A 27,722-nucleotide genomic window follows, 5' to 3' on the forward strand; every position below is an offset into this window, starting at 1 on the left:
CCCGAAATAATCTATATTAGACTGTTTTATATGCGCTGCTTATACATCGATAAATATATGATCGAATAGTCATTACTCAAATATTCATTGATATCCAAAATAAAAACTGTGGTTATATTATCATTATAAATCACAAACATGATAAAATATTTCAAAATCACATTTTTTTCCGAAAATTTCTGTACTATACAAATGCATAAATGCTTTTTATAATAATAACACTAAAAAAGACAATTTTTAAACCAATAAATGTATAAAAATCTATACCAATGAAAAAAATGAATGTGAAATTTTATTATCAATTCAAAACAGTGAATTACTTTTTTTATACTTTATTAACATTATAAACATCAACCCCCCTTCTTCTTTATTATCTTTAGTACATTAAACAAAAAGGATTATATTACACCTCTGCGCCATATCTGGCAAGTATGTATGCCCATATGATTATATAGTTGATACTGAATCTTATTTTTCTTTTTATTATTCAATATTTTTGAAATTTTTCTTGTAATAATTTTTTGTTGATTTATAGCTATTTTTTTAAGTTCAAATGTGCTTACACCATATAAAAAAACATTAAGAAACATTTTTTCCGCTTACCAGTATGATAAAAAATCTTTACAATGGTATTTTGGGCCTTGTTCTTTGATTGGGGTGATGCATGATTACATGTAAACGATAAATTATTTTGCCTTTTATCATCTTCTCTTTTTATACAAAAACAATTCTACCGCATTTTTTTATATTAAAATAAATAACACCATGTTTACGATACGTGCATATTTTGGTCTATTAAAATACCATTAAAATGCAAAACTACTATAAAGGGATATTAAATTCATTTTTAAAAATATTTATGACATGCTTATTTTCTTATGCAAATTTACAAGGTAAATTAGCATTTTATAATTGAGAGCAATATTTTATAAAAAACACACGATTACTTGCTATACACTTATATTTTTACAAAGTTCTCTATGATATGATATATAAATTAAAATTATAGAATCTATTTGACAGTTGAACTCATCTCATTTATCAAAAGAAGAGCAGTTGATGACAATGGATCAGAGGAAAGTGTATAAGGATGAATCAGAGTGTTGTGAAATATCCCCAATAGACCGAATACGCCTAGATAGAGAAAATTGATAAAAAAACTCAACCCATAAATAAATGTATTTATTATGTTAAAAAAGACTGATAGACACCTAATATTTAGTCATTTCATATATTTTTCCTTCATATTTAAATGACATTAAATATTACTAAAAATGGTCATTACAATACGCAATAATTAAAGTGTTCTGTTGGTAAACACTGGCTTTCAAAACAATTCATTACAACGTGACATTTTTCAGTAATAATTGTTTAAATCAATCTGTAATATTCTTTTTATTATATGTTATTATCACATCAGTGATTCAAAGAAAATAAATAGCAAATTTATTTGATATATCAAACTAACTCGACTGAATAAAGGTATTTTACTATAACCGACATAATCTATATATACTTAAAAAACCTTTGTTTTATAAATTTGAACAAAAAATAAATATAACGAAAACAGGTAAAAAAGCCGAGGCTAAAGGTTTTTATCATATATATTTTGGTAAGCAAATGGTAATTATAAACGAAAAAATGTCTATTTTTTTCATAGTGAGCATTTATCATTTATATAGTCGAGATTGTGCATTCTATAAAGAAAGGTGTGATATGCCAAGAGTTTTGTATTTTGAACCTAAAGTACAATATAAAAATTAATTTATGCTATATATATAAAAAACACAATATTTTAATCTCATTTTACGATTTACACTTTAGATAAAAAAAAGGTTTATTTATTCCAAGTGGGAATCACCATTTTTTAAATACGAGATACTACAAGGCATTTATGATAAATTTTCCAAATTAAAATTCTAATTTTTTATTCTATAAAAATAAGAAATCAGAAGAATTATGACACATTCAAACATTAAATTCATCCCCTATCAGAAAATACAAAATAGATACAAATGCTGTGTTCTCACATTAAAAAAACAAATATTAGAAAAAAAATTATTAATTTAAAAATTTATGTTTCTTTATTTGCATGAAGTGTTTATAATCAGTTGTATGCATCATAAATGTGAATTTTATTGGAATATACGTTTAGTGAAACATATGAGATCAAAAAATATATATTTAGCGTCTAAGTATAACTTCATCTTATATAAAAGTAATCTGATGGTTATTTTTTACAAAGAAAAAGTTTGAACATATATAAATTTATGAGATATTTTGTAATTTCTAATATTTTTATTTCTTTTTATTTATGTGATAAAGTTGTTTTCTTTAATCTTTGATTAAATAATTGTAAATGGTGTCATGAGAAACGTGATTTTGCTTGGAAACGAACAATAGATAATTTAAGAACAACTTTATCGCGTTTCATAAAAATCTACTAGAAATTGATTTTCTTGATATAACTAATCTGCAACGTACATTGAAAGAATTTGACTGGCTTTATATTCAACCAAAAAAATATTTTACCTAAAATGCCTTCATATTGATTTAGATACACATAAATACAGTCATAAAAGGAAAAATGTGTTGATTTTATTTCTTCAAAGAAGAATAAGACCTACGTGCGTTAACGGCTTTTATTGGCTCCAATTCATTTAAAAAAAGGTTATTCTGTAGTTATAGCATACTTTGGTTGTACTTTTATGCCTAGTATTCTAAAAAATATTCCATTATTATATGACTCAAAAAATTTTTTATTGATATTGCAATGTTCTGTAAATTAAAAACTCAAAATCTCTGATATTAAAATTATTTGTATAGCTGCAAAAAGAGATTTTTTAGTGGTGTAAAAAGTCATTTTAGCTAAGCTCGAGTAAAAAAATTATAAAACTTAGGTTTTATATAATCTCTAAAAGGTATGATGGGGATTTTGAGGAAAATTCGTCTGAGCAAGAGTATTAAAAAACCAAACTCAAATATTATGACGCTATATATACATTGGGCACAAAAACTTTCCTAATTTACATATTTACACTTGCTGATAGAGATTTTAACTTTTAAAGTAAGATGCACGGATTTCTAGCTTAGTTGTTACAAAAACAAAATTTTTCAATAGATTATAAGACAAAGTTCTATATCTCCTTATAATGTAGAATCACAATTTTTTGTTTCTTAATATTTTGACTGTAACTTTAAAGCGGAATTTTATTATTTTTTCCTACACATATATGTGTTTTAAAAACTGATTTTGAGGATCTCGCTTCATAATTAAAAAAAAATATATATAAATTTCTTGGTGGGAAAAAAAAGTATATAATATCAAACTTTCATGATAATGTCAGACAGATTTTGAACCTTAAAATTCTTATACAAATTTATTGTACTTCTTAAAAAAATATCAAAGCAATGGAAAAAAAAATCTTATGAAATGGCTTCAAACTAAAATACCTATAGAAAATATAAAAGTACATAGCACGTTTGCAACTTGTGAATACAAATTTTAGAATGCTTTAAATAAGGTCTTTATATATATTAAATCCATGCTTTTCTTTTTTTACTTCCCTTTCAAATATATCAGGAGAATACAATACCTATACACCAGTTTTTCACGAATTTTTATATTGGCGTGAAAAAAAAGTAAAGACAGATTTAATTTTTGTAATTTATTTACATTCTGCTAAGATTTAACATTATATTCTTTATGTTTTTCTTACTCTTATCATTAAAGATTATATAAAGTTTTTTTTATAGTATTAACTGGTATTTAATTTTTTTGGCTACATCATGTTACCAAATGTACCTGTACTAAAAGGTTAATAAATGGCGTGATTAATGGCCTTAAACATGCGGTTTTTGTAGTATAATACAAATTTTCTATTTTTAGATTCGCTGTTACCCTTAAGTGATTTTCTCTTTTTTTATTTTTGTCATAAAGTAACTAAATATTCTTTTTAAATGTTCTAACAAGCGCGAATATGTTAAAATTATCGCATTTAACTTTTTTGTTAAAATTAATTAAACTGATATTTTATTATAAATAATATAAGTATAGAACACAGAGTTTCATTGTACAAAATAAAAATTCATATATAACAAAATATCCACAAAAGAAGCACACTTATGTTTTTTATTCATACGTTTTTACTGCAAAGCTTTATAAAATATATTAAATATCGACATAAAAATTACTTTTTCTTGCATTATTTTTTAAAAATTAACAATAAAAATATGTTTCTGCATGGGCTATAGATTATTGCGGTAAAACTATACATTTTAGGTGTATAATCATAACCGTAAAAATATAAAAAGATTTTATAATAATCAAAAAAAATAAAAAACCATAATGATTCATTTAAAGATTTTATTTATGATCTTTATGTTTTATTCTAAATATTAAATTTAGAAATTCCGATTAAACTAGTAAAAAAATGTAAATTTCTTTATCAAATACATTAAACTTAGATTATAGACAGCTCATTCAATGCTTAGTATATATAATAGACCCAAGGATAGTATTTGTGATTTAAAAACGAAAATTCTGATTTAACTAAAATTTATTTTTATATTGCACTATAAACTTACGAGATACAGATGGGTGTGAGAGTAAGAGCCTAAATACAAAATATAATTTTTTTTTATAAATTCAAACCATTTGCCCTTTGAATCTAATTAGATTTTCTAATAATGAATATAGAGTCGTCCTGTTTGTAGGAAAAATACATAAAATAGAAGCTTAATATAACAGAATGAGTGTATTTAAAAATTGATATATTCATAATTATAGCTAAAAGACGCGTAAAAATTTTTTAAAAATAGTTAAATGGGATTATACTCTGCTTGTATCTTTTGAAAAAGCAATAATTTTGTGTAGATGTTAGCTTTTTTCATTTTTTTTCATAAGATTATTGATAGTCAGAAAAAAATATAAATTCAAATCTTTAAATTTATTAAACTTACATAATTCAATATTAATCTATTAATTTTATGCATAAAAAAATGTTTGCATTTACGAGGCAAAAAGGCAAATTAATTATTATAATCATAAATATACAAATTAACATACTTTGAATGTTATAAAGCAATCAATATTATATTTTTAGCATCTAATTTAGAATAAATAACTATCCTATAACGGTATAGAGAATTAACTGGTATCAACGATGCCACAAAAATTGTACACGTAAAAATATAAATATTTTCAGCTATACAAACTAGAAATCGTATCATGTATTATTTTGCATGATAAGGCAAAAAGAATAATTCACAAAATGTAAATTTCCAGCCATATTAACAATTCAAAAGAAATTTTTATCTAAGCATATAAAAATATAGATTGAAAGCCCTATTATAAACTAAATGTATATTTTGCAAGCAGTTTTATATCTTAAAGTTTATTCAATTGTGTTTTTAAAGATTAAATTCAATTTTAAATACAGCATAACAAGAGACCATAACAGGATTTTAGAATATATTATAATTGACATGACAAAGTTTGTACATATTTTGTTCTTTTGGCAGATGAAAAAAAAATATTTTTGCTGGTATTTAATCATCTATAAAAAATTTGTCTAATATGTTCTAATATATATATATTACCAATCATAACTAGCGCTTGCCTAATATTATAAAACCATGATTTGAATCTTGATATGAATAGAATGCAATAAAAAACCTTAGAAGAATATCTAAAAAGAAATATGGTTTTTATCGTTTATGAATATTCCCCAGACATATTTTAGTTCAACAGCTGTCAATATCAGGTACAAATTATCATGAAATCATCTAATCAAATTTATTCATTTCATTTCTGATTCAATTCAATATTTTCGTTAAAAAAATATTTTAGTTATCTATTTCTCATTTAGATGCAATAACTGCCATATATATTATAATTTCAAATATAAAGATTACGTCACCTGGGAAATTTTCTATTAAATTAGAACAAAACATTTTAATCTAAAATGCTATGCATAAAAGGCTTTCGTAATTTTAATTACTGAAACCCCTAATAAACAATTATCTACCCATGTATTTATTCGCAAAATTATAAATATTTTATGTTTTAATACATATTCACTATCAACAAAATAAAAAAACACAAATAGAGTTAATTACATGTAGTAGATCATTTTTAAATATAAAGCGTCTCTGATTTGGGGTAATTTCGCTATTTTGAAATGGCTTCTAGAATTATGAATTTATATTAAAATAGCGAAGAGCGTCAATTGTTTTTATACACAGTGATAAAAATAGTCTCGTATTTTATATCAAAGCGTCAGGGAAAAATGCACATGTAGGCACTAGCAAAAATATTTTCCAACGCAAAAAGATGGAATTATTGTTTTAATTATAATAATTATAATCTAAGCAATTTATAGATTTGAATAATTATTTCTTTTAGGTGCGTATTATATTGCATGTATTTATACACATCTAGCATAAAATGTAATATTATGTTTCAGAATGTTTTTGGTAAGTTTTTAGCAATCGAACCACCTATTAAATAGTAAAATTTTCTCCACATTTTTATGTATAGTTTTCTTAAATATAAACTTAATTTGATCATATCTCAATAAAATAAGATTGTTAATTAAATATTTTCTATTCTAAATTTTTTTTTGACCTCAGGAATGTTTCTGCTCGTAGGTAAATATTTTATGTATTATTTATGTAGAGAACATATATCAGAACACATAAAATGAATATTCGGGAAAAATGTATTTAATAAAATAGCTATAAACGTTGAAAATATACCATACATGAATCATTGGTATTCTGTAAAATGTTTTTCTTTTAAAATCTTTATATAAAAAAAAACAGGCATTTATATTTTAGAACATTAACATATTATGTTTTTTTATTGTGAATTCGTCAGATAATAACAATAAAATCGAAGCGACTCTTATTTATAGAAAATCAATAGACTGGGGGTAAGTTGTATTTATACTGCTATTACATTCAGAATCAATATATATTTTTATCCACAAAGAGAAATTGTAAAAAACGAAATTTTTATAGCATACAATTTCTCAGGCTATTCTGCATAGTTTTAATGTCTCTTTCATATATTATTGTATTCTTGTGAAAGACAACACCTTGAAAATCAAATTTTTATTTCTTAACATATGTTATTTTTTGGGATAAAACGTAGCTACAATAAATATAAATCTACTGGCATCATATTACATTGTATCATTTTCGCACGTCAAAACTCTTTTAAAACAAAAATAAAAAAAACCTTTATACTTCAAAAAATAGATCTATTGCATCAAATCTTATAAAAAATAAAAATAATGGACTGTTTCTTGCATTTCCATTTTCTAATAATTTTATTTTGTTTTAACATAACAGATAAGATAATATATTATTTAAAAATTTAAATGGGTAATTTTTTATTGTAATTGTTCATAAACATTAGTTAATTATTTTTACAAAATTTTTGACGAGTGTCGATGTATTTTTATATAGAATTAGCGCATAAATAAATTACTTAGTGTATAATCTTTATATTTTTTCTAGCTTAAAAAAATGCTTAGTTCCTAATATATTAGAAAATTAATTAATAAATACACTTAAAAATTATTTTCTTGTTTTTTCTTTGATGTTCATATAACTTTAAAATAATATAATCTAGTTCAGCATTTCACCAGACTTTAATCGTCTGTTCATTGTGGTTAAGTAATAATTTTGGTTTTAGATGATATAATAATAATTGATTTGTATTCGTATTGTGTCATTTGTTTATAATATATACTTAATATGCTCGCTTTTTTCTATTATTTTATCAACGATCTTTTAAATATAACCTTAATATATTATTGATTATATCAAAATATGGTATAAAAAATAAAAGCGACTTTCATTCTTAAAATTATATAATACGTCTAGATCATAATTTTTTAGCAAACAAACAGAATATAAAATAATGAAATAAAATTTGATTATTATAATAGGATAAATTAAGAAGGCATTTTTTTCTTTTATGGCTAATTTATCATTCTATATATTCTTAGTTCATAGTAAATATGTTACAATGCTAATATATAAACATTAAATAATTTATTATGAAACAAAATGTATTAAAGCAAGTTTCTGATTTAAATACAAACAAATGTTTGCATAAACAAGATGCAAAAAAAGATTCAAACTAACAAATATATAGAAAGATTCGAAATGCATTTGATGATGCAAAACAAGCCTTTTTGCAGTGTTCCGAATGAGAACATCATAAAATCGCCCGAATTCAATAAACTTTGCACTTTCTTCGATAATAAGCAAGACGAAGTAAAAAAAGAATCTGAAATATGTAAAAAATCCGATGATAAAGATTCTTTTTGCGACACAAAAAGTGTCAATTTGAAAGAAACAGAAAATAAAATGTAGAAGGCATCAGAAACATTTATCATAAAGAGCAAAACTAATAACGGATTTAGAAGTGGTTTAAAAATATGTGAAATGTTGAATGATAAGCTGAATTTCTCTTTAGAGGGAATTAAAGCCTTTTTCAAAATTCCGTATTTTCTAAGAGATTTGGAATACAAAAAAATATGGCAATGGTATAAATAAAAAAAAATTACATATTTTTCTAGTTTTTAATAAGTTTAAAAATAATAAAGCTTCATTATTTAAATTATTGTTTTATTGCTTTTAGAAAAGGAATCCTTTTATTTGATTCAAAATGAGCTATATCGATCAAATGTCAAAAAATAATATAATAAATAGTCCTTAAATAGCTAGAAAATACTTGCTCTTTTATCAAGTATTTTTCACCATTAGATCTTGCTTTATAATAAAAATTATACAAACATTAGATGCATGAAAGAATAAAAATTTATACTTAAACAATCAAAATAATGCTGTTAAGGAGGCCTCAAAACACTTTTAATATGCCAATCAAGTACCTATAAAAGATTTATAAGTATATAATATAGCACAAAACGAATAAACTGATACTTCTTGTAATTATATGAAGTTTGTATGTGTATTTTGAATTTTTGAATAGCTGATATAAAGGAATTTTTTCGTTCGATGAATAGGAAGATCAAATTTGTATTGCTATATCAGCTCGAATTATTACAATATAAATATGAATAAATAATAAACCAAACTTCTTTGAAATAAAATGAAGTAAAATTTTTGTTTTAAATATGTATTTAGAGCGATTTTAATATAGTAAGTTTAACAAAATTTATATTAAAATATTTCTCGTATAATAAGAAGTTAGGAATGCAAAAAAGCTGATTTACACTAAAAACAAATGCATCTCTATATGCATTAAGAGTAAGAAAAAAAATACTGAAGTTGATATCTAATGGATTTCAAGTGATATGTTCAACGGATAATATTGTGACTCTTCAGATGAAGCGTTTATAATTCTGGCCTGTACAATTAGAGTAACAGAAATCTTTTAAATTAAATAATATTCATCTAGTTATATTACGTAGAAATTCTTTGTTTTTTTTGGACAGTAAAAAAGAAATCTAAAGATTTCAATTTTAAAGTTGTTATAAAGATTAACATGTAAATAGCAAACTTCTAAATAAAATGATTAATTTCTTGTTTGTAGGTTTTCCCACTGACTCGTCCTATTCGTGTTGCAAATTTTATAGACTTTGAATTGATTTTGATATTCTAAAAAAATCTTATGCATCACTATCAAATTTCATATTTTATTTGTACTGACAAAAATATTTATACGGTAGTCTCTGCAAAACTAATATTTTTCCCAACGAACAAGATCATATGTTTTTTTACTTTATGGATCAGCTCAATAATGTATGGGCAAAATTTAAGTTTTCAACCACGATAAAATAAGAAAAGAGCAATAAATATAATAATCGTGGTAAGTTATATTACGCAAATACTCATAAAGTTTCGTAAACATTGCAAAAGGGAAAATAAAATTTTATACAAATATAAAATCCATTTTATTTGTAAAAAATATCTGATTTATAATAGGATATTGCATTTATTTTGTTGAATTTTTCTAGTTAAGAAAATTTTATTTTTACTATAGAATCTTAGACTTATTCATCTTTATAGATCATCATCTTACATAATATTTTGGCGCATGATTATAATCAAATCCAACATGTAGAGTTTATATCCGATCAAATTTTTGCAGTGTAATTTTCTTGTTCAATTTTTTGATTAAAATTCTTAGTTATACGACTTTTGGTATTTTGAGATTAAATAAGTAATATAATGACACATCGTATTTTTATTATTTATAATACTTCTGTGCAATTATTTTTATTTTATATTTTCAAATTGATAAGAAGCTTTAATTTATATTATAAATGAACTGTACACTCGTTCATTTATTATATTTTTGTGATCTGGTTTTTTGATTTATCAAAAAAAAATCTATCAATTATCGGAACTTATATTACACTCATTATCAAATTAACATGTATATTTCTACAAGTTTTTTTACATGCGTTATTAAACTCAAATATTCTTTCTTTCAACGATATTTAAATGTTTATTTACTTGAATGTAAAAAGAGTGTAAATATTATAACTTCGAGTTATCAACAATTAAAACGAAGACTAAAAATCTGTGATGCTCACTTACTAGGTTATCCTCATTTACTCAAACATACACAATGTTGATTTTTTGACGTTAAAAAAGCAAAATAATATCGTGTATACAACATAATTTTATTGGTTTTTGTGCGTTTAAGTTTTTCCGTATATCCTGTTATCGACAGGATTTAAAAAATATTTTTTTTATAGTAAAAGCCAAATTAAGATTATTTTTATGATATGTTTTAATTTATTCTTACATGGACTTTTTAATAGAGCTTAATGAATATTTGCTAATTTTTACAAGTAAAACTTAAGTAAAAATTTCCTTTATAAGAGACAGAAATATTTGTTCCGCTCTTGTTTTTATAAATGATATGTATTTCTTTTAAATATACCAAATCAATTTGACCATTAAAATTAATTTATTGAACATTTTAAATTTTTAAAATCAATGAAACGAAACTTTTGATTTCCGACTAGTAATTTTAATCTCAATTCATCCAGCAATTTGAGCTTTGAACGTCCTTATTCTTATAAACATTCTATATCTTATTATAATGGGTGAAACATAAAAATCAGAAGCAGAGCACTACAAAGACAAATCATGCAAAACTGCGGCTGTAACCGAGAAAAAAAGATTTGTTGGCAACCAAACGTGCGCAAACCTCCTTTAAAACATCAACAAGACATCTGACACTAGAATTGATCTTCACTTCAACAGAATCTTCTTCTGATGAATGGGTTCAAGATGCCTATGCGGCAGTACTAATACGCTTCCATCGTATGCCACGCTTCGGATGAGAAAAACTCCAAAAATATTACAAAGGAAAATTCAATGTAGTTTGACCCAACATGAACTCAAAAGAAGAGTGATGAGAATATAAATAGACCAAAATGGAAGAAAGTCGGTTGTCAAACGATTTGATTCCGAAAACGTCAAAAACCAAAAAGAGCAAAATTAAGTGATTCATTATATTTTGGAATTGAAGTGTAAAGAAGAGTCGACTTGTTTAGAAGGGAATTTAATGAAATATACGAAAGCTTAAAAAAGGCAAAGATCGTTGAATTTGAAAGGACAAGTTAAATTCCATACTACAAAGTTGACTCGAATATTCTCCAAACTATTAATATGATAATAGGGATAATCAAATCCACCCAGAATCCCAAGAATATGTCCGATGTTGCAGTATTGCTACAAACCGCACAACAGACTTACAAACCCTCACCACAAACCCGAAAAAAGACAACAAATATATTTTAGAAAAAATTGAGCTTTTTGATTGAATAAGAGATGGACTAGAATATTATAAAAATAAACGCAGAGAAGTATAAAAAGAGGAAGTAAAACGAATAAGAAAAATAATGCGATCAAGAAACATGATCCTAGACATAGATGATCATCTTAAAACAGTGTTAAATACTTATACAGAAAATATTAGAATATTAAAGAAAAAAATTGAGCAGTACAAAAAAAGATGTGACTTTACCAGAGAAAATAACTGCTTTGAGCTTAATAGAAGATTTTTTTTATAAAGGATTGACTCAAAACAAAAATTATACAATCCAAGCTTCAGATGAACAAATCAAAAAAATTTGGATGAAAATGTGGGAAAAAGGTACGGAAAATCAGAACAAAAATAATAATTACGATTACCTATGCCCATTTCTACCTGTCCAAAAACAGGAAAAGATTTGCTTCATAACAGAAGTTGAATTTTATAATATAATAAAATCACTGCCAAACTGGAAAGCTGCTGGACCAGATGGAATCTTATATTTCTTCATTAAAAAAATGACGAGCCTGCATAAATTTATATGCTAGATTCGATCGGTCAATGGTTGAAAAATTAAAATAACGAAGAATGGTTATACTCAGGTACAACGTATCTTATACCAAAAGATGATGTCAAGATAGAAAATAAATTCAGACCAATCACATGTATGTCTAATTTATATAATTTACGACAAAAGCGGTTTTAAAAATCATTTAGAATGAAATGTAGATAAGATCTTGTGCAGAAAATCAGTTAGAAACAATAAGGCGCGTTCAAGGAGCAAAAGAACAAGCTCTTGTTAATATTGCGATAAATAAAGAGCATGAAAATAATCTATATACAACGTGGATTTATGTAAAAACGGCATTTGCTCAAATAAAATAACTATCTACATGTATGTATTGAAAACTTGAACCTATCTACATCTAAAAGCTTCTTTTATAATAAAGAATACGAGCAAATGAAGTATATCTTAAAGATTAAATGGTAAAGTAATCATACATAGTAGAACACAATCAGAATACCACAAGTAGCCAGCCTGTGACTTTTTTTATTCGATTTTTTTATGGATCCCTTGAGCAGAAAATTTAATGAAAGCTTTCCGAGGGTAAGCGTAATGAATGATTAAAACTCCTATACAAAAAACATCTATTGTTCATAGATGACCTCAAATTGATATCAAAAACACGAGAAAATACAAAACTTATGACGGACGAAACAGTAACCTTCTTTAATGCATTAGGCATCGAAATAAAGAAAAAAAAGTCCGCCACTAACCATGAAATATGTGCGTATGTACAAACATTTATAGAAGATCCGGCAGCTAATAAATATCTTAAAGTAATTGAGCAATGCAAATCGGAGATAAAGCAAGAAACTATAGATATAATTGCAGAACAAATACTAAATCGGATAATAAATTTATGTAAGACCAAACTGAATGCTATGGAATTTATTTAAAGCCATTAATGAACATGCAAAATGGCTCATAAATATCCAAAAGGCGTATTAAAATATGAACCTGAAGAATACATCAAACTTGATGATAAGGTAAGAGATATTTTAAACGAATTTTTATTCACTTCCAGCCTAGTAATAAACAAAGATTATATATAAAGAATAATGAATTAGGACGTGGGCTATGTAATATCGAATTTAAAGCTGAGAAGATGATCTACCAGCTAAAAAAATCTGCTTGAAAACAGTAAAAACAGCTCACAGAGGAGGGCCGCGATTTTAAAAGTTATATAAGATAAAAAGACACGTCAATCAATAATTGAAGAATATCTTAAAAATAAATATCATGCTAATATCACCGACTCCGAAACACTGGAGAAAAAGCAGCAAGAAAGTTTATTGTGTAAAATAAAAGAAAAACCTTTTGAAGCTAAGAATAATGATATGGTTGATATTGTTGGTTCATCAAGATCTATAGAAGGAGGTAACATGTAATTAAGTGAAGAAAGAAAATTCTGTTTTATTCAAGACAGAAATGTGTTTTCGGTGAGAGGATAAAAACTCCACATTGTAACGAAGCCATGAAAACAATTGATAACCTTGCAAAAAGATGTAAGAAAATGTTGGGGCATGATTACACGCGAAGACATAATGAAATAGTAAGATGTCTTCATTTCCTCTTATCAAGACGATACAACTTCAAGAAAACAAAAAAATCAGAACTCACTCAGTACAAGAGATCGGCGAAAACGAAAATGCAGAAATAAAAGTTGATACCTGAATTTAAACAGATATTTTAATCAAACAAAATAGACCTGATATTTTTCTATACGATAAAAAAGAAAATATGATTACGCTGATCGAAATAGGTATAACGAGCCTTGATAACTTGACTGAAGTTGAGAATATAAAATATAGAAAGTATGACATCTTGGCGAATGAACTTGGTATAATTTACAAATGTAAAACAAGAATAATACCATATGTGATGACTTAAGATAGGGTGGTCACAAAATATCATAAAAAATATGTTAAGGAGTTAAAAATCCCGGACGAAGTAGAAGCATATGTGCAAGCTCTAACACTCCGCAAGACACTTGAACTCATCTCATTTGAGAGAAGAAGTGCAGTTGATGAAGACAGATCAGAGGAAGGTGTCAAAAGATGCATCGAGGAGTTGTGCAATATTCCCAACACGCTGTCCACGTCTAAATAGATAAAATCGATAAAAAGAAAATTAACCCATAAATAAATAAAATAATAGTAATATATTATTTAATATAATATTTAATATTATATAAAAAATCTTAATCTTTCAATTTTATCAAAATATAAAGTCATATTAAATGAAATTATAAGAAATTTTATATTTGGTTGCTTTAAAAAAAATATGTTGCAATCGTGATTAAAGAGAACAACTTTAACAGTATAGTTTTGCAGTTAAAAAGAAAATATAACCATTTTGGGATCAGAAAGTAGGTGTTTTAAATAAAAATGAACAAAATATATATATATAAGATTTTAAATTTTATTATAATATATTTCCTGTGTATAATAATCGCCGAATTTTTTAGAAAAAAATGTTATTTTATAAATAATAAAATAATTAAAAATTTTATATTGCGAAGACTCTAGCTTATTGTGTCTTTAATGAGCACTTCACAATGTGGTTTTTAATATATGAGATAGAATGAGATTTAATTCAACTATTGTAGAAAGCAATTGTTGTCTATATTTGAATTTCAATATATCATTAAATTTTGTATGATCTCAAAAATATATTAAATAAGTATGCATTTATTTTTATTCAATCAAAACTATCTAAATTTGCTGATGACAAAGGCAAAATAGTAGCGTAATGTGTTCACCGATTGTCTTAATGCGCTAAAAAGTTAAAGTGGGATGTATCTCTTTTCATTCTCAGATTATTCAAGGCTATATTAATTATAAACAACTCACAATGGAATTTTTACAGTATTTGATCATATATACAACAAAAATTTTATATAATTTCATCTAGTAAATTTCTTTTTAGTTTTTCGACTGTTTTGAAAGAAATTAAATATTTTATAAAAAAATATTTATTTGTATTCGGCTAGGTGTAATTCTCTAAATCTTTCTGAAAAATCTATAAAATTCTATAAATGGAAGAAAGGGACAAATAAGATAAATTTATGGTGATTTTCTATGAACAAAATATCCTAGTATATTCTTAGCGTTTAAGATATTTCTTAATCAAATGCATAATTCAAAAAAAAATAAAAAGAATATAATCTATATATTTCCTATATGTATAAAATGTATTTTTATAAATTTACAGCGTATATGAGTTTTATTCGATTATACATATTATAGAGGAAAATATTTATATCAAAATATTAACATAGTAAAAAAACAATGTGATTTTAAGTGCTACATTAACGTGTGTTATTCAAAAAAAGATCATGTTTATAAGACGAAATTATATTTAAGGTTAATAATATCACGTAATTTAGTGATGGTTTTTGTTTATTTTAGATATAAGCAACTGTAAATTAATTAATTAATTAACGAAATATTATATGTTAAAATCGAAAATATACAGATTGAGAGCCCATTGGATTGTATATGGTTAAAAAATATTTAGATCGATCAAGAATATATTTAAAATGAATTTATTATTTAATATCATTATTTAGATACTCATATCCTTTTTTGATTGTATCATCTTAATTTCCGAAGTTCATGCTAAAAATATTTTTTTTTCGTATTTTTTGTATTTTTTTAAATACTATCAGGCAAATTTTTTATTTTTAATTCCAGGTTGAAGTATAATTACCAGGTATTAAATTAATTATAAAAAACAGTAATAGATGTAAATAGAGAAAAAATTTTTAATTGTGAAATGATCAATGCAATATAATAGACAAAATATTATAAAACTCGGTATCTGGGATTTTTACAAGCATAGTTGTGATTCGAGAATATACTTATTTAATATGCAAATATTTTATACGATTTCGTGCGAGACTTTTGTTTTATCAGTGTTTATCGTTTGAAAATCTTACAAATAAACAATTTCAGAAACTTGCAAACATTAAGATTAGTTCTTACTTTTTAAATTACATATTGGCTTATAAAACTAGGCGAAGTCTGTTGGACTTTAATTTATAATTTTTAAAAATAAACATGTGGTTTCATGTATGCAAACAAATGGGCTTTTAAAATGATGTCTCTGTATCTGATTGATTATTAAATACTATTATTATATTTTTTTGTTAGTTTTATCGTACTATGAAAACGAAATAGAGCCGACAGAAAAATTAGGAAAAGGATAGCAATAATAAAATCGCTATATTTTATCGTGCTAAGTGATAAAAAAATAAAGCTAAATTAAGCTCTATCAGAAAGACATTGAGACTTCAAAATCATTCAAAGCGGAAAAATCTTAGAAAAAACATGATATGTTTAAAACTGTAATTTGTTACTCCTGCATACTTTCAAGCGCATGTCTCGCCTTTTTTTGTAAAACCAATGACTTCATACAAATTTTAGCACAAAATCAAATTGTTTTACTGTAAATACAGAGAATGATGTTTAAAATTTATGAATCGAGTCGTTGTATAAGACTATATGAATATTTAATTAACAAATTTAATCAAAATACATATTATAGTCAATTAATTAGAAAATCCATAGATTTTTAAATTGTAAAAAAAAGTATTCGAAAGAACTTGAAAAGCGCCATTATACTACTAAAACAAATAAAATCTTAATAATATTCTAAAAATATGTAGAAGTTATATTTTCATGTAGATAGCTTCAATTTTTGAAATTTTCCAAAGAATTCATAAATACCAAGAAGTTCTTCATAAAAAAGGATTCAATTTGAAAAAAAATTAAGTTTTGCAAAAAAAAAGATGTATAAAGTCGGTGGAATACAAAAGTAATAAGAAAAATATTACAGCACATTAAAATAAAAATAAAACTTATTTATTGAAGTTTTAAATAAAAAAAAGTATCTCAAAAAAGATATAAAAATAAATTATCGATATATAGTCTGAAACTTTTGATTTAAAAAGTGTAAAATTGTTGATTATAAATAATCCTTGCTTATCGGCCGAAAAATGAAAAAATATATAAAAATTACTTAATAAAAATAGCGCGGTTTTGGGTTAAGACTAGAAAATTGAATGGATTTTGGTGGTTTTTATTGTAATTATATGAAAGAAAAATCCGAACATATTTTGTTTGGTCATTTTTTTATACAATTGTTAAATTTTTTCATATTCTGGTTGGCTACCGAGCAGGTCAAAATTCAAGATATCTTTTAAGACGATGTTATTTGAAATGAATTTATTTTCGATGTTGTTTAGAAAATTTTATATAATTTCGAACGAATGTTTCTATAAACGAACTAGATGCCCCATTCAAAATGATACACATATAATGGGTGTAATTTAATCGGATAGTTTAAAGGCGTATTTTTATAGAACTAGGGCTGAAATTGAACTGAAACGTATCAATTTAACTATAATGATAATATTTCATATCATTAATATAAAAAGAACAAAACTCCTTTCACATGTATTCAAAGAAGAGTGAAAAATAAACCCGATAATAAATAGGTAAAAAGGCAAATAACGAAGACTCATAGATGGTATTAGTCAAACTTGGGATTTATAAATTCGTGAATATTAAATTAGCGTTGATTATAATTTTATGCTTGTGCATAAAGATTTATTTATAAGGTTGATATTACTATATTTCTCTTTTTCGGTGCGGTAAAGCAACAGAGTGAATATAAATAACCGTATTATCTATTGAAAGCTATTAAAGGCCGTTAAAAGGCATTTTGAATAGTTTTGTGATTTTAATCATTATGCATTAGGCTCAATAAAAAATTCAAATTTTTAAATCTACCACTGAATATAACTTCTAAAATAAAATACAACTTTCTACTGATTGAAGATTCAGAAAGCTTAAGAAAGGTTTTAATGAAACAACTGGTTTCTGGCATTGCGAAGGCCTAGAAATTTATAAATCAAAAACAAATTAGCCGATAAAGATAAATTTACAGCTTAACTAGAAGATTTTTCTAGCCAGGAACATAAGAATTTTTCAATATATTACTTTTGCGGCACAAAAATATAATTAAGACATATTTTTTTAGAGGATTCGTCAAGAATTCATTCAAAATATTATGTCATTTGCTTACGCCTTTTAAACAACAAGAAAAAGTTATTTACATTAGAGCCGTAAGATTTCGCTGATAGTAATAATTATATAATTAAATTTCTGATAGAAGAATCTATGTATTACGACCTGTAAAATAGAAAGAGTATTTTTAAAAAGAATAACAAGCAAGAGCCTAGCTGTAGAAATTAGAATATAAAAAAAGCATCATCAGATAAACAATATGTTTTCTAGTCTTAAAAAATTTCACAAAATAGAGCTGTAATGAAAAATAGAATAGTATAATAAATGACATTAGTTCGTTTTAAATTTTTATTTCTTGGTATAATACAACATTAAAGTTGATGTATCGAATAAATTCAAAATGGACGAAAATAAAATTTAGTGTGCAGAATATAAGAAAATCAATATCATCAAAACCTTTTAGTTGGCACATAAAAACAAATTGTATTTAGTGATGATACGTCGACTTTTTTAAAAATGGATTTTTTATCAAGGAAGAGGCATATTTTGTTTTATTCTGGATAGTAATTTTTAACGGGAAAATTATAAATTAAGATCTGTTTAGAATAGATAAAACAGTATATGAAAAAAAAGGCTTGTTCATTATTCTACTATGATGTAACAAAGTATATGATGCATACTTTATTTGCTCTCAAGAAAAAAACCTTATAAGGATAAGAAAAAATACAATGTCAATGTGTTCAGAAATCTTTAAAAACGAAAGCAACCATTGTATAAACAAGTTTATCGCATAATTTACAAGATGATTTTGTTTTTTTACAAATAAAAACAAATCTTATCAATAGAACTAGGAATTTCTAAAAATGATTACATGACTGGGGTTGAAAAGAGAATCTAAGAAAATATGACTGAGTGTCAAAAGAAATCTTCTTATATTTATAATTTAAGAATACTATTGGTGTATTGTTTCAGAGTATGGGATTATTTGCTCATGAAATAGTGTAAGTCATACATTATGTTTTGTGAATACCTGCTATAAGGTAAGAATAAAAAATTCTATCTTAATCTTAAAAAAAAAAGAATTAGAGTAAAATTTTAGATATTTTAATACGTAAAAAATCGTGATGCAAATCTCTTCTGTAGAGAAATTACAAGTTTTGGTTGAAAAAATAAAAACATCAGTTAACACAATAACGACATAATTCTATGTATACATTCATTTAACAATAACAAGTTAAAATGGTAAAATAGCCATATTTAGTATAACCTGGTGTGTATTTAGCAAATGATCTATGTTTTATAAATATGCTTATTTTATATTAACAACATAAAGCACAAAAAAATACTATGAGCACTCATAATATATATAATGATACAAAAACCTTTTTTAATATATATTAATGCTGAAAACAGAATTTTTGCAAATATAAATACAATGTTCTATATTTTTACAAATATATTCAAGAAAACGCAACTTAAAAGTCATTGCGAAACAAGCGATAAATATTTTGCGAATGTGTTGCTACTCTCAATATTTTTGTTGATTGAATATTTAAAAGGATTTATACCGATAATAACAGGATTAGAAATTTTAAGTATTCAAAATATATATATTTAATTAAATATATCATCTCTCACCTTAGTTTATATATAAGGGATATATAAAATAGAAATAAAAACACTTGTAATAAGGAAAACAACTTTTTTCTAATAAAGTTAGCATTATATTTGACTTAAAATTTTCTTACTTGAATTAGCCTGGAATTTTCTTGTCGGAAATACTCTTTATATACTATAGTCAACATTGAAAATTCTAAAAATATAAATTTTTTCTGCCAATATAGATTTTGTATATCATTATTTTGTTCTAAATTATCTTTTTATGTTTTAATGTTAATTATTTCACAGCGAAAATTTTATTTTATATGTTTTTTTCGTATTACCGTTCTATTTTTTTACTATATAGGCACACATATTTAATTTTTGACTTCTAAAGTGGATTGCACTTATGATCCTAAATTATAACACATCAAATTTGATTAAACATACTAATACCAAGAAAATAGAAAATATTTTATTTATAATAAACAAGTGAAAATGCCCCTATTTTGTTGCGAATAATTTGCATTATATTGAAGGATCAAAAAAAATTAAATATAGTACAACACCATTTTTTAAGGAATTTGTATGCTTCAGGGTAAAAAAATAGATAAATCACCTGGATTTAACAATTGATTTTTTCAATATTATAGCAAAAAAACCGTAATCACTACATTTATTTACGAATAAGAAAGAAAACATATATGCTAGTTTAAATATTTTATTCAAAAACCACATTATAGTTAATCTAATGTTAAAAAATGGAAAATTTAATAATATATTTATAAAAAGTATAGATTAAATTTGGATATTAGACTTATATTTAAATTTTAAGAATTGCTTTGAATGGAGTACGATTTCACATATATTTTATAAATTTAGCAACCCTATTATTTTCCCGATAAAAATAAATTATAAATGAAAGAATGAAATATTATCGCTAAATCACTAACTTTATTTTTTAATATTAATATCAAAAAAATACCGTTAGTGATATTTTTTTTACAAAATTTTAATTTTAAACAAAATTTTATTATCAAGTAAAAAAATTATGATTCAGCAAAGAATCTTATATTTATATCAATGAATAATTTATTATTCGACCGTATTATAAAGGGTTAGTACTAAAATAAATGGTGTAAATAAAATTATATTTTGAATTGTCAAAAAATCAATATTTTAGTGATCAGATTTTAATAATTAAACTGCTGAAATGAATGAAGAAAGCATTATAAAAAAACAAATAAATATAAAGGGATTGGTTTTGAAAACAATGAACACAAGTCTCCTAAATAAAATTAATAAAAAAACTTTGCAATTATAGAGTGTCTGGTTCAAAAAAAGGAAATAAATTATTAATTAGAATTAAGCATCTTATTATAAATAATTTTCTTTTAGTGGTAACTAAATTTTATTATATGTTGTAAATTGGGTGTGCTACATTCTAGTACTCTTGAAAATATTTACGGCTCTAATTCACTACAAAAAGGTTGTGCAAATTTGTTATGTTTTCGTGTTTCTAAAAATAAGCTCGAAAACAATATAACAATCAGAAATACCGGTAGCAAATTTAAATCGCTTAATAAAAGTGTTTTGATTGAATCAATGATTTCTTTAAGCATAGTTTTATTAGTATTCTGTTGTGTATGTTGCTTTGTTTCGGAAATTATACAATATTACCAATATAGTATTTGTTCTATGTTTACTTGTGCAGTTTAAGACGAATAATTTTGCAATTCATTTGAAATATATGTTCACCGAAATCATATTAATTCATTCGACTACCTTGCAATTATTTTTTATCATTAGAGTGCAATGGTATCGTCGGCTCATTATATATTTGTGTTTTTTTATATTAAAATTTATAATACATACTTTGCTAATTTGAACTTTATCTCTTTTAATAATTTACGTCGTTCTAACTTATATAATTATTTGAAGGCTAATTTTTCCATTAACCTTTCCTGTTTGCTCGCGCAAAACTTTCGACGGCTCTGTATTACAGACTTGCTGATTACAATTTTCCAGTACATAATCCTTACAGTCTTCCTCAATACATCTTCTACCCACATTGCCTATATATTCAAGCATTTCTCAATTATATTATTTGTGCATGTAAATACAGCTTATCATATTAAGAAATATCCAGATTATTCTGTATTTTTTGCGTAAACATGAAATTCACGTACTTTTCAAATATATTAGAATCGCATTTGATAGCTTAATTCTAAAATAAATGCAAGTATTTGCTGGGTGGTGAATAAATGCCATTATTTTCAGCCTAAATCAACTTATAATTTTTAAAGGTGTTTTCTATTTTTGCATCATATAATGTTTTGAATGAATAATTTTTACCAATCTATAAATTCTTGTTGTATATAGAGATTAAAAGGCTCAATATAGACCTGTTGGTGAATATTTGCCATAAAACTATTATTTTATTTGATTTTATCTTCAGCTATACAAGATGGTTCGAATATAATTGATGTTTGGTTTTTAATCTTAATAGGATATAATATGGAGCCGTATATATTTTTTGCAACAAATTTATCTGACTTAGAATATGAAAGAACACAAACACCAACATATTTGCATAAAGAAAAACAATATGAACCGCTCAAGACATATCCTACAATACCACATTCACAATTAAAAATCATAGCCATCATTTAGACTGATCCCTTTTCAACTTCAAAATAAGTTATCTTTAGATCAGGATTCGAATAAAAACTTTCGGGCAGAAAAAAACGGATTTTCATTTCCATTTTTTCGCAATTTATTTTTTTATTATTCGGTTTTCTATCATTTTTATTCTTTACTCTGCCAAATACCTTTTGCTCATATTCTTTGTAAAGATTAGATTTAGGAAAATTGTAAAGATACATAAGTTATCTATTCTCAGTACCAATTCTGAGCATTTCATTTATATAAACTCGAATTTTTCCTTTATTGAAAATTAACAGCCATATAAGCATTATGCTGTTGCTCGTAGTAAATATTCTAACCTAAAATGCTGTTTACTCTTTTTACAAATACGAACGGGACTGTAAAATTGTATTTTTCATTTCCTTCGGATTTAAAAACATTTATGCTTGTATTTGTCACATCTTTAAAATAATGTGATGAATTTCCATCATTTATGATTGATTCTAGCATAGATTAATATACGATTCCTGAAAATCCATCCCTTTATAAATACCTGTATATTTAAAATATCTTGACCCGTGTATTAAAGATAGCGAATGCCCTAACTTTGTTGCAATCTCCATTTTTTGAAAAACCATCAATTTTAATATTTTGTATATTCATTACAATCAAATAATTATTGGTCAATATAATATCACACATAATTACTGCATCTTTGCAATGAAATTTTACACTCATTATGATTTAAGACTAAACTGCCTTCATCAAGACTTTCATCTATATCTAAATTGATTTCTAACTCATTGTGCTTGTCTTTAACATTTGGATTTGATGAATAGCAGAGGCGTTTGAAATATTCAATTCTTCAAAATCTTTTTGATATTTAAGATTTTTTATACTTTTATTTCTTTTATACACTTTTATGGATTTATAGCTTTCATCAGTAACATATCCTCTTTCTTTTCCTTTAATAAAAAACTTATCACTTTTTTCTCTTCTATTTAAAGGTAATTTATGGCCAAAAATATGAATCATCTCAAATCTTTTGGCAAACCATACATTTTTTTTAGATTTCCTGGTTTTTTGGATTTAATTATCAAATAATTTGTGTATTTAGTCTTTTTATAACAATTTCTTGTTCTACTGCGCTTATGAAATGATAATCTTTGGAATAACATGCTTTTTTTTGTTAATGTGTGTATTTTTGCTTCTAAAGCTTGTATTTCTGCTGCTCTTGCATCTAAAAATCCTTTGGATTTGTTTCATCTTGTTCGACCATGGAATCTCGAAAATTAATTAATTAAAATCATATTTAAATTATTAAATTTGTGCTAACACTTGTTTTCAATCGCTTTAAAATGAATTACAACATATTTTTATGCATGGTCTATTTAAAATTATTATAAATTTGTTTTCAAAGTTTTATTCACCACATCATATTTTTGTTTATCTAGAGTTGATTTTTAAAATAGGAATAATTCTTAATTTCAAATATTCATATGCATATATATAAGGAAAAGATGGATATAATCATCTCGGGATACTGGAAGATTCTAAATCTAGAACTAAACTCGAAACGATGGATAAAATTACAAAAGAAATGCTAGAAAGAGTTAACAGAAAAGCAAAACAAAACTAAATGGTTAAAATATCATTAAATGATAAATAAATATGCAATATCTATGATAAACTACTACGTGGGTTTATTAAAGCTACAATCAGATGACTTTAGAAAACTAGACGATGAAATTAGGCAGATACCAATAGAAACTGGAATTCACTTGCAACCATCTAATAAAGAAAGATTATATCTCAAAAGAAATTAACTAGGAAGTGGATTAGAAAATATAGAGTTTAAATCCGAAAGAATACTCTACCAACTATATAAAACTCTGAGCCAAGAAAGAGGACAATCACCCAGAAAAGCAGCAATAAAAAAATTTGAAAACGAAAATGCGACCCAGTAATTATAAATGATGAATTCGTCAAAACAAATACAAACTCCTTGACATAGATCTTTCGGCGCTTGATTTAAAACAAAAAGAGAGTTTATTGTGTAAAATACAACAAAAAACACTACATCAAAAACTCTTCGATGATCATAAAAATCCAACGCTTGAAATATCAGGATCTTTAAAGTGGCTACAATATATGAATATCAGAATAAACAAGGTTCTGTTTTATTCTGAATAGAAACATATTCTTTGAGAAATATCAAGATGTCCGCACTGTAACGACACTTTTAAAACTGTCGACCTCTTAGCAAGTAGATGTAGAAAAATGCTTGGTCATGACTATGCAATAAGACATAACGAGATAGTAAGATGTCTTCACTTTATGTTGGCGAGGAAATACAATTTTAAAAATGAAGAAAATCCGCAGACACTCTATACAAGAAATAATGGAAACCGAATTCTCGGAGATCAAAGTAGATACAAGAATAAAAACAGACATCAAGTTATCGAATTTCAGGCCTGATATTTTTGTATATAACAAAAAGAAGAACTGCATCACTCTGATCGAAATTGGCGTGACAAGTATTGACAATATAAACGTAGTTGAAAACGAAAATTGTGAAAATATGACCTACTAGAATCTGAGCTGTCATTAATATACAAGTGCAAGACAAAAATTATCCATATATTATAAAATGGGACCATAGGAACACGATATCATAAAAGGTACCTGAGGAACTAGATGTCACGAACCAGATTGAGGCATCTGTTCAAACCTTGGGATTGAGAAAAACCCTTGAAGTAATAGGTCTCGAAAGAAGCTGGGTTATTGAAGAAGACTTTGAAGAGGAGAAGATAGCCGAAAGTATAAATACGCTGTGTGTACAAAGAATCAAGCAAGCTGTGTCTGAGAACAAAAATCAAAATTACAACTCTAAATTTAACCCATAAATAAAAATATATAAATACTTTATTCGCTTTATAAAAGGACACATTATAAATTTTTTGGTTATAAAAAAAAGGCTGAAAAGGCATTTTTTTAGATTCAAGCTATATTTTAAAAAATATCTGATGATTGAAAATAAATCAGGCTGGAAAAATGCAAAAAGAGTTATCTTTTGCGTTTTAGTAACATTGAGTTAAATAAGGTGTCAAATAATAGACCAAATTAATTGTAGCGCTTCTGAAATATCTGGGTTTTACAAAAAATCTGGCTATCATAATGAAATCTTCTGTATTTAATATTATTACCCGCATCTTTATTATATGATACTATTATATCTAAGATTAAATTTTATTTTCTAACTTATTTTATCACAAAAAAATTTTAGTTTCAATCTTATTATGTCATTTAAATTGTGTCTTGAATTTATTTTTTCTTTTCCTACTTGAAAAGCAACAAAATAATATAATTACAAATTGTATTCAGAAAAATAAATATTTCTTATTGGTAAATTTAATTTAATCGTAAAAACGTTATTTTTGATCTTTTATGATAATACAAAATTACAAGCTAAATAATTTTTACGAATACAGAATTTCAAATTTTGAAAAGAATGATTCAATTTAAATCTGTAAGTAAATTATAATAATAAATATGATCTTCCTATATTTAAAAACCATAATATATCTTCGATCCTTCATTAAAATTATACCAATAATTAGCTTAGGGTGATAAGTTGCTTCTCTAAAATCAACAATACCTATTTTTTGCTTAAAAAATACACCCTTCTTGCCCCTCTATATTGATTACACGGCATCGTATCCAATGCTAATATTTTCAACAGCATTTTTAATACATAAAAATGGTTTATTTAATTTTATTGTGGTCATAAGGTATATAATCCTCTTTTTTTTACAAAAATAACCATTAAATTACTTCTCTCTATCCGCTATTTGAGGGACTAAGCTATCATAATACGATCTAATTTGGATTATAAGAAGAAATAAACTTTTAGCCTTCTATAAACTGAAAATTAAAAATTTATTAAATCTGCTCTAAACAGAAACAATGTCAACTGCTTTAAGATATTTTCTCATTATTGCTATAATGAAGCATTTTTATAAAGATCATTACTAGTTCATATTTTACTAAACAAGAAATATATTTTCAATCAGCATTTAAAAAGTTTTTTGGATTCTTAGATCGATTTTATTATGCAATATTTTTTTAAAAAAATCAAAGATGATAATACTGCTGTGAGTATCTATTATATGATGAATTTGTGTCAAAAAATCTAAATTCGTAGACTTTTCTGCTATTTTAGATCTGTTTGTGCTACACAATTATAAAAAATTATCATTATTTTGCATTATAAAGGGGTGATATGGTTGAGTGGTTTACAGTCAGCGCTCTATGAGTGGTTTCGGGTTCCAATTTTACCCACCTTACTAATTTTCATATAAATTTTCCTAAATAAAAATACCTAAAGTATGCGGTTAGAGAAAAACCAAAAAAAAAACTATATGAAGCATTGACAAGCCATGCGAAATATGACGTTGCTGTGTAAGCCGTTGAACTGTGTTTTTAGTATGGGAAAAGATCCCACACCATTCAGAAAGAATATAAGTAAGTTTAGAGTGTGTTTGTGGCTTATATAACATTGCGAAGAACAGTAGGCAGAATCACATTACCTCCACATAATGACTAAGGCCTATGAGAAAGGGCCTAATTCACAGTGATTACGGGTGACAAGAAGTGCAGGGGTATTTCCAGAGAGACGCATCAGTTAAGCAATAGTATTTATTAGTATAATGCGAACTTCCTAAAAATCAATAGAAATAAAACATAAATAATTAAAGTAAATTCGTTTATATTTAAATTTTATGTAATATAAATAAATAATTTTTACGATATAAATTGTTGGGCTAATCTATTATGTCTTTTTATTGTTTCTGCGCTTTATTTCTGCTTAAAATCCATCCTTTTATATCAAGTGCCTGATCATGCAAATTAAAGAAATATTCGATTATCTATTTGGCGACAACTATGGATCTATTCTAAAAAATTTTGGATTTTGAATCACTGAAATTTGTTTAAGTGTTGTTTTTTTTTCTTATGATTTACTTTGATGGATTCTTATACATGAAATTCTCATTTTTTCACTTTTTATCAT

The sequence above is a fragment of the Rhyacophila brunnea genome, unplaced genomic scaffold (genome assembly GCF_057557595.1).
Source record: "Rhyacophila brunnea isolate RB1 unplaced genomic scaffold, BYU_Rbru_1.0 scaffold_62, whole genome shotgun sequence".
In the NCBI taxonomy this organism is placed as follows: domain Eukaryota; kingdom Metazoa; phylum Arthropoda; class Insecta; order Trichoptera; family Rhyacophilidae; genus Rhyacophila; species Rhyacophila brunnea.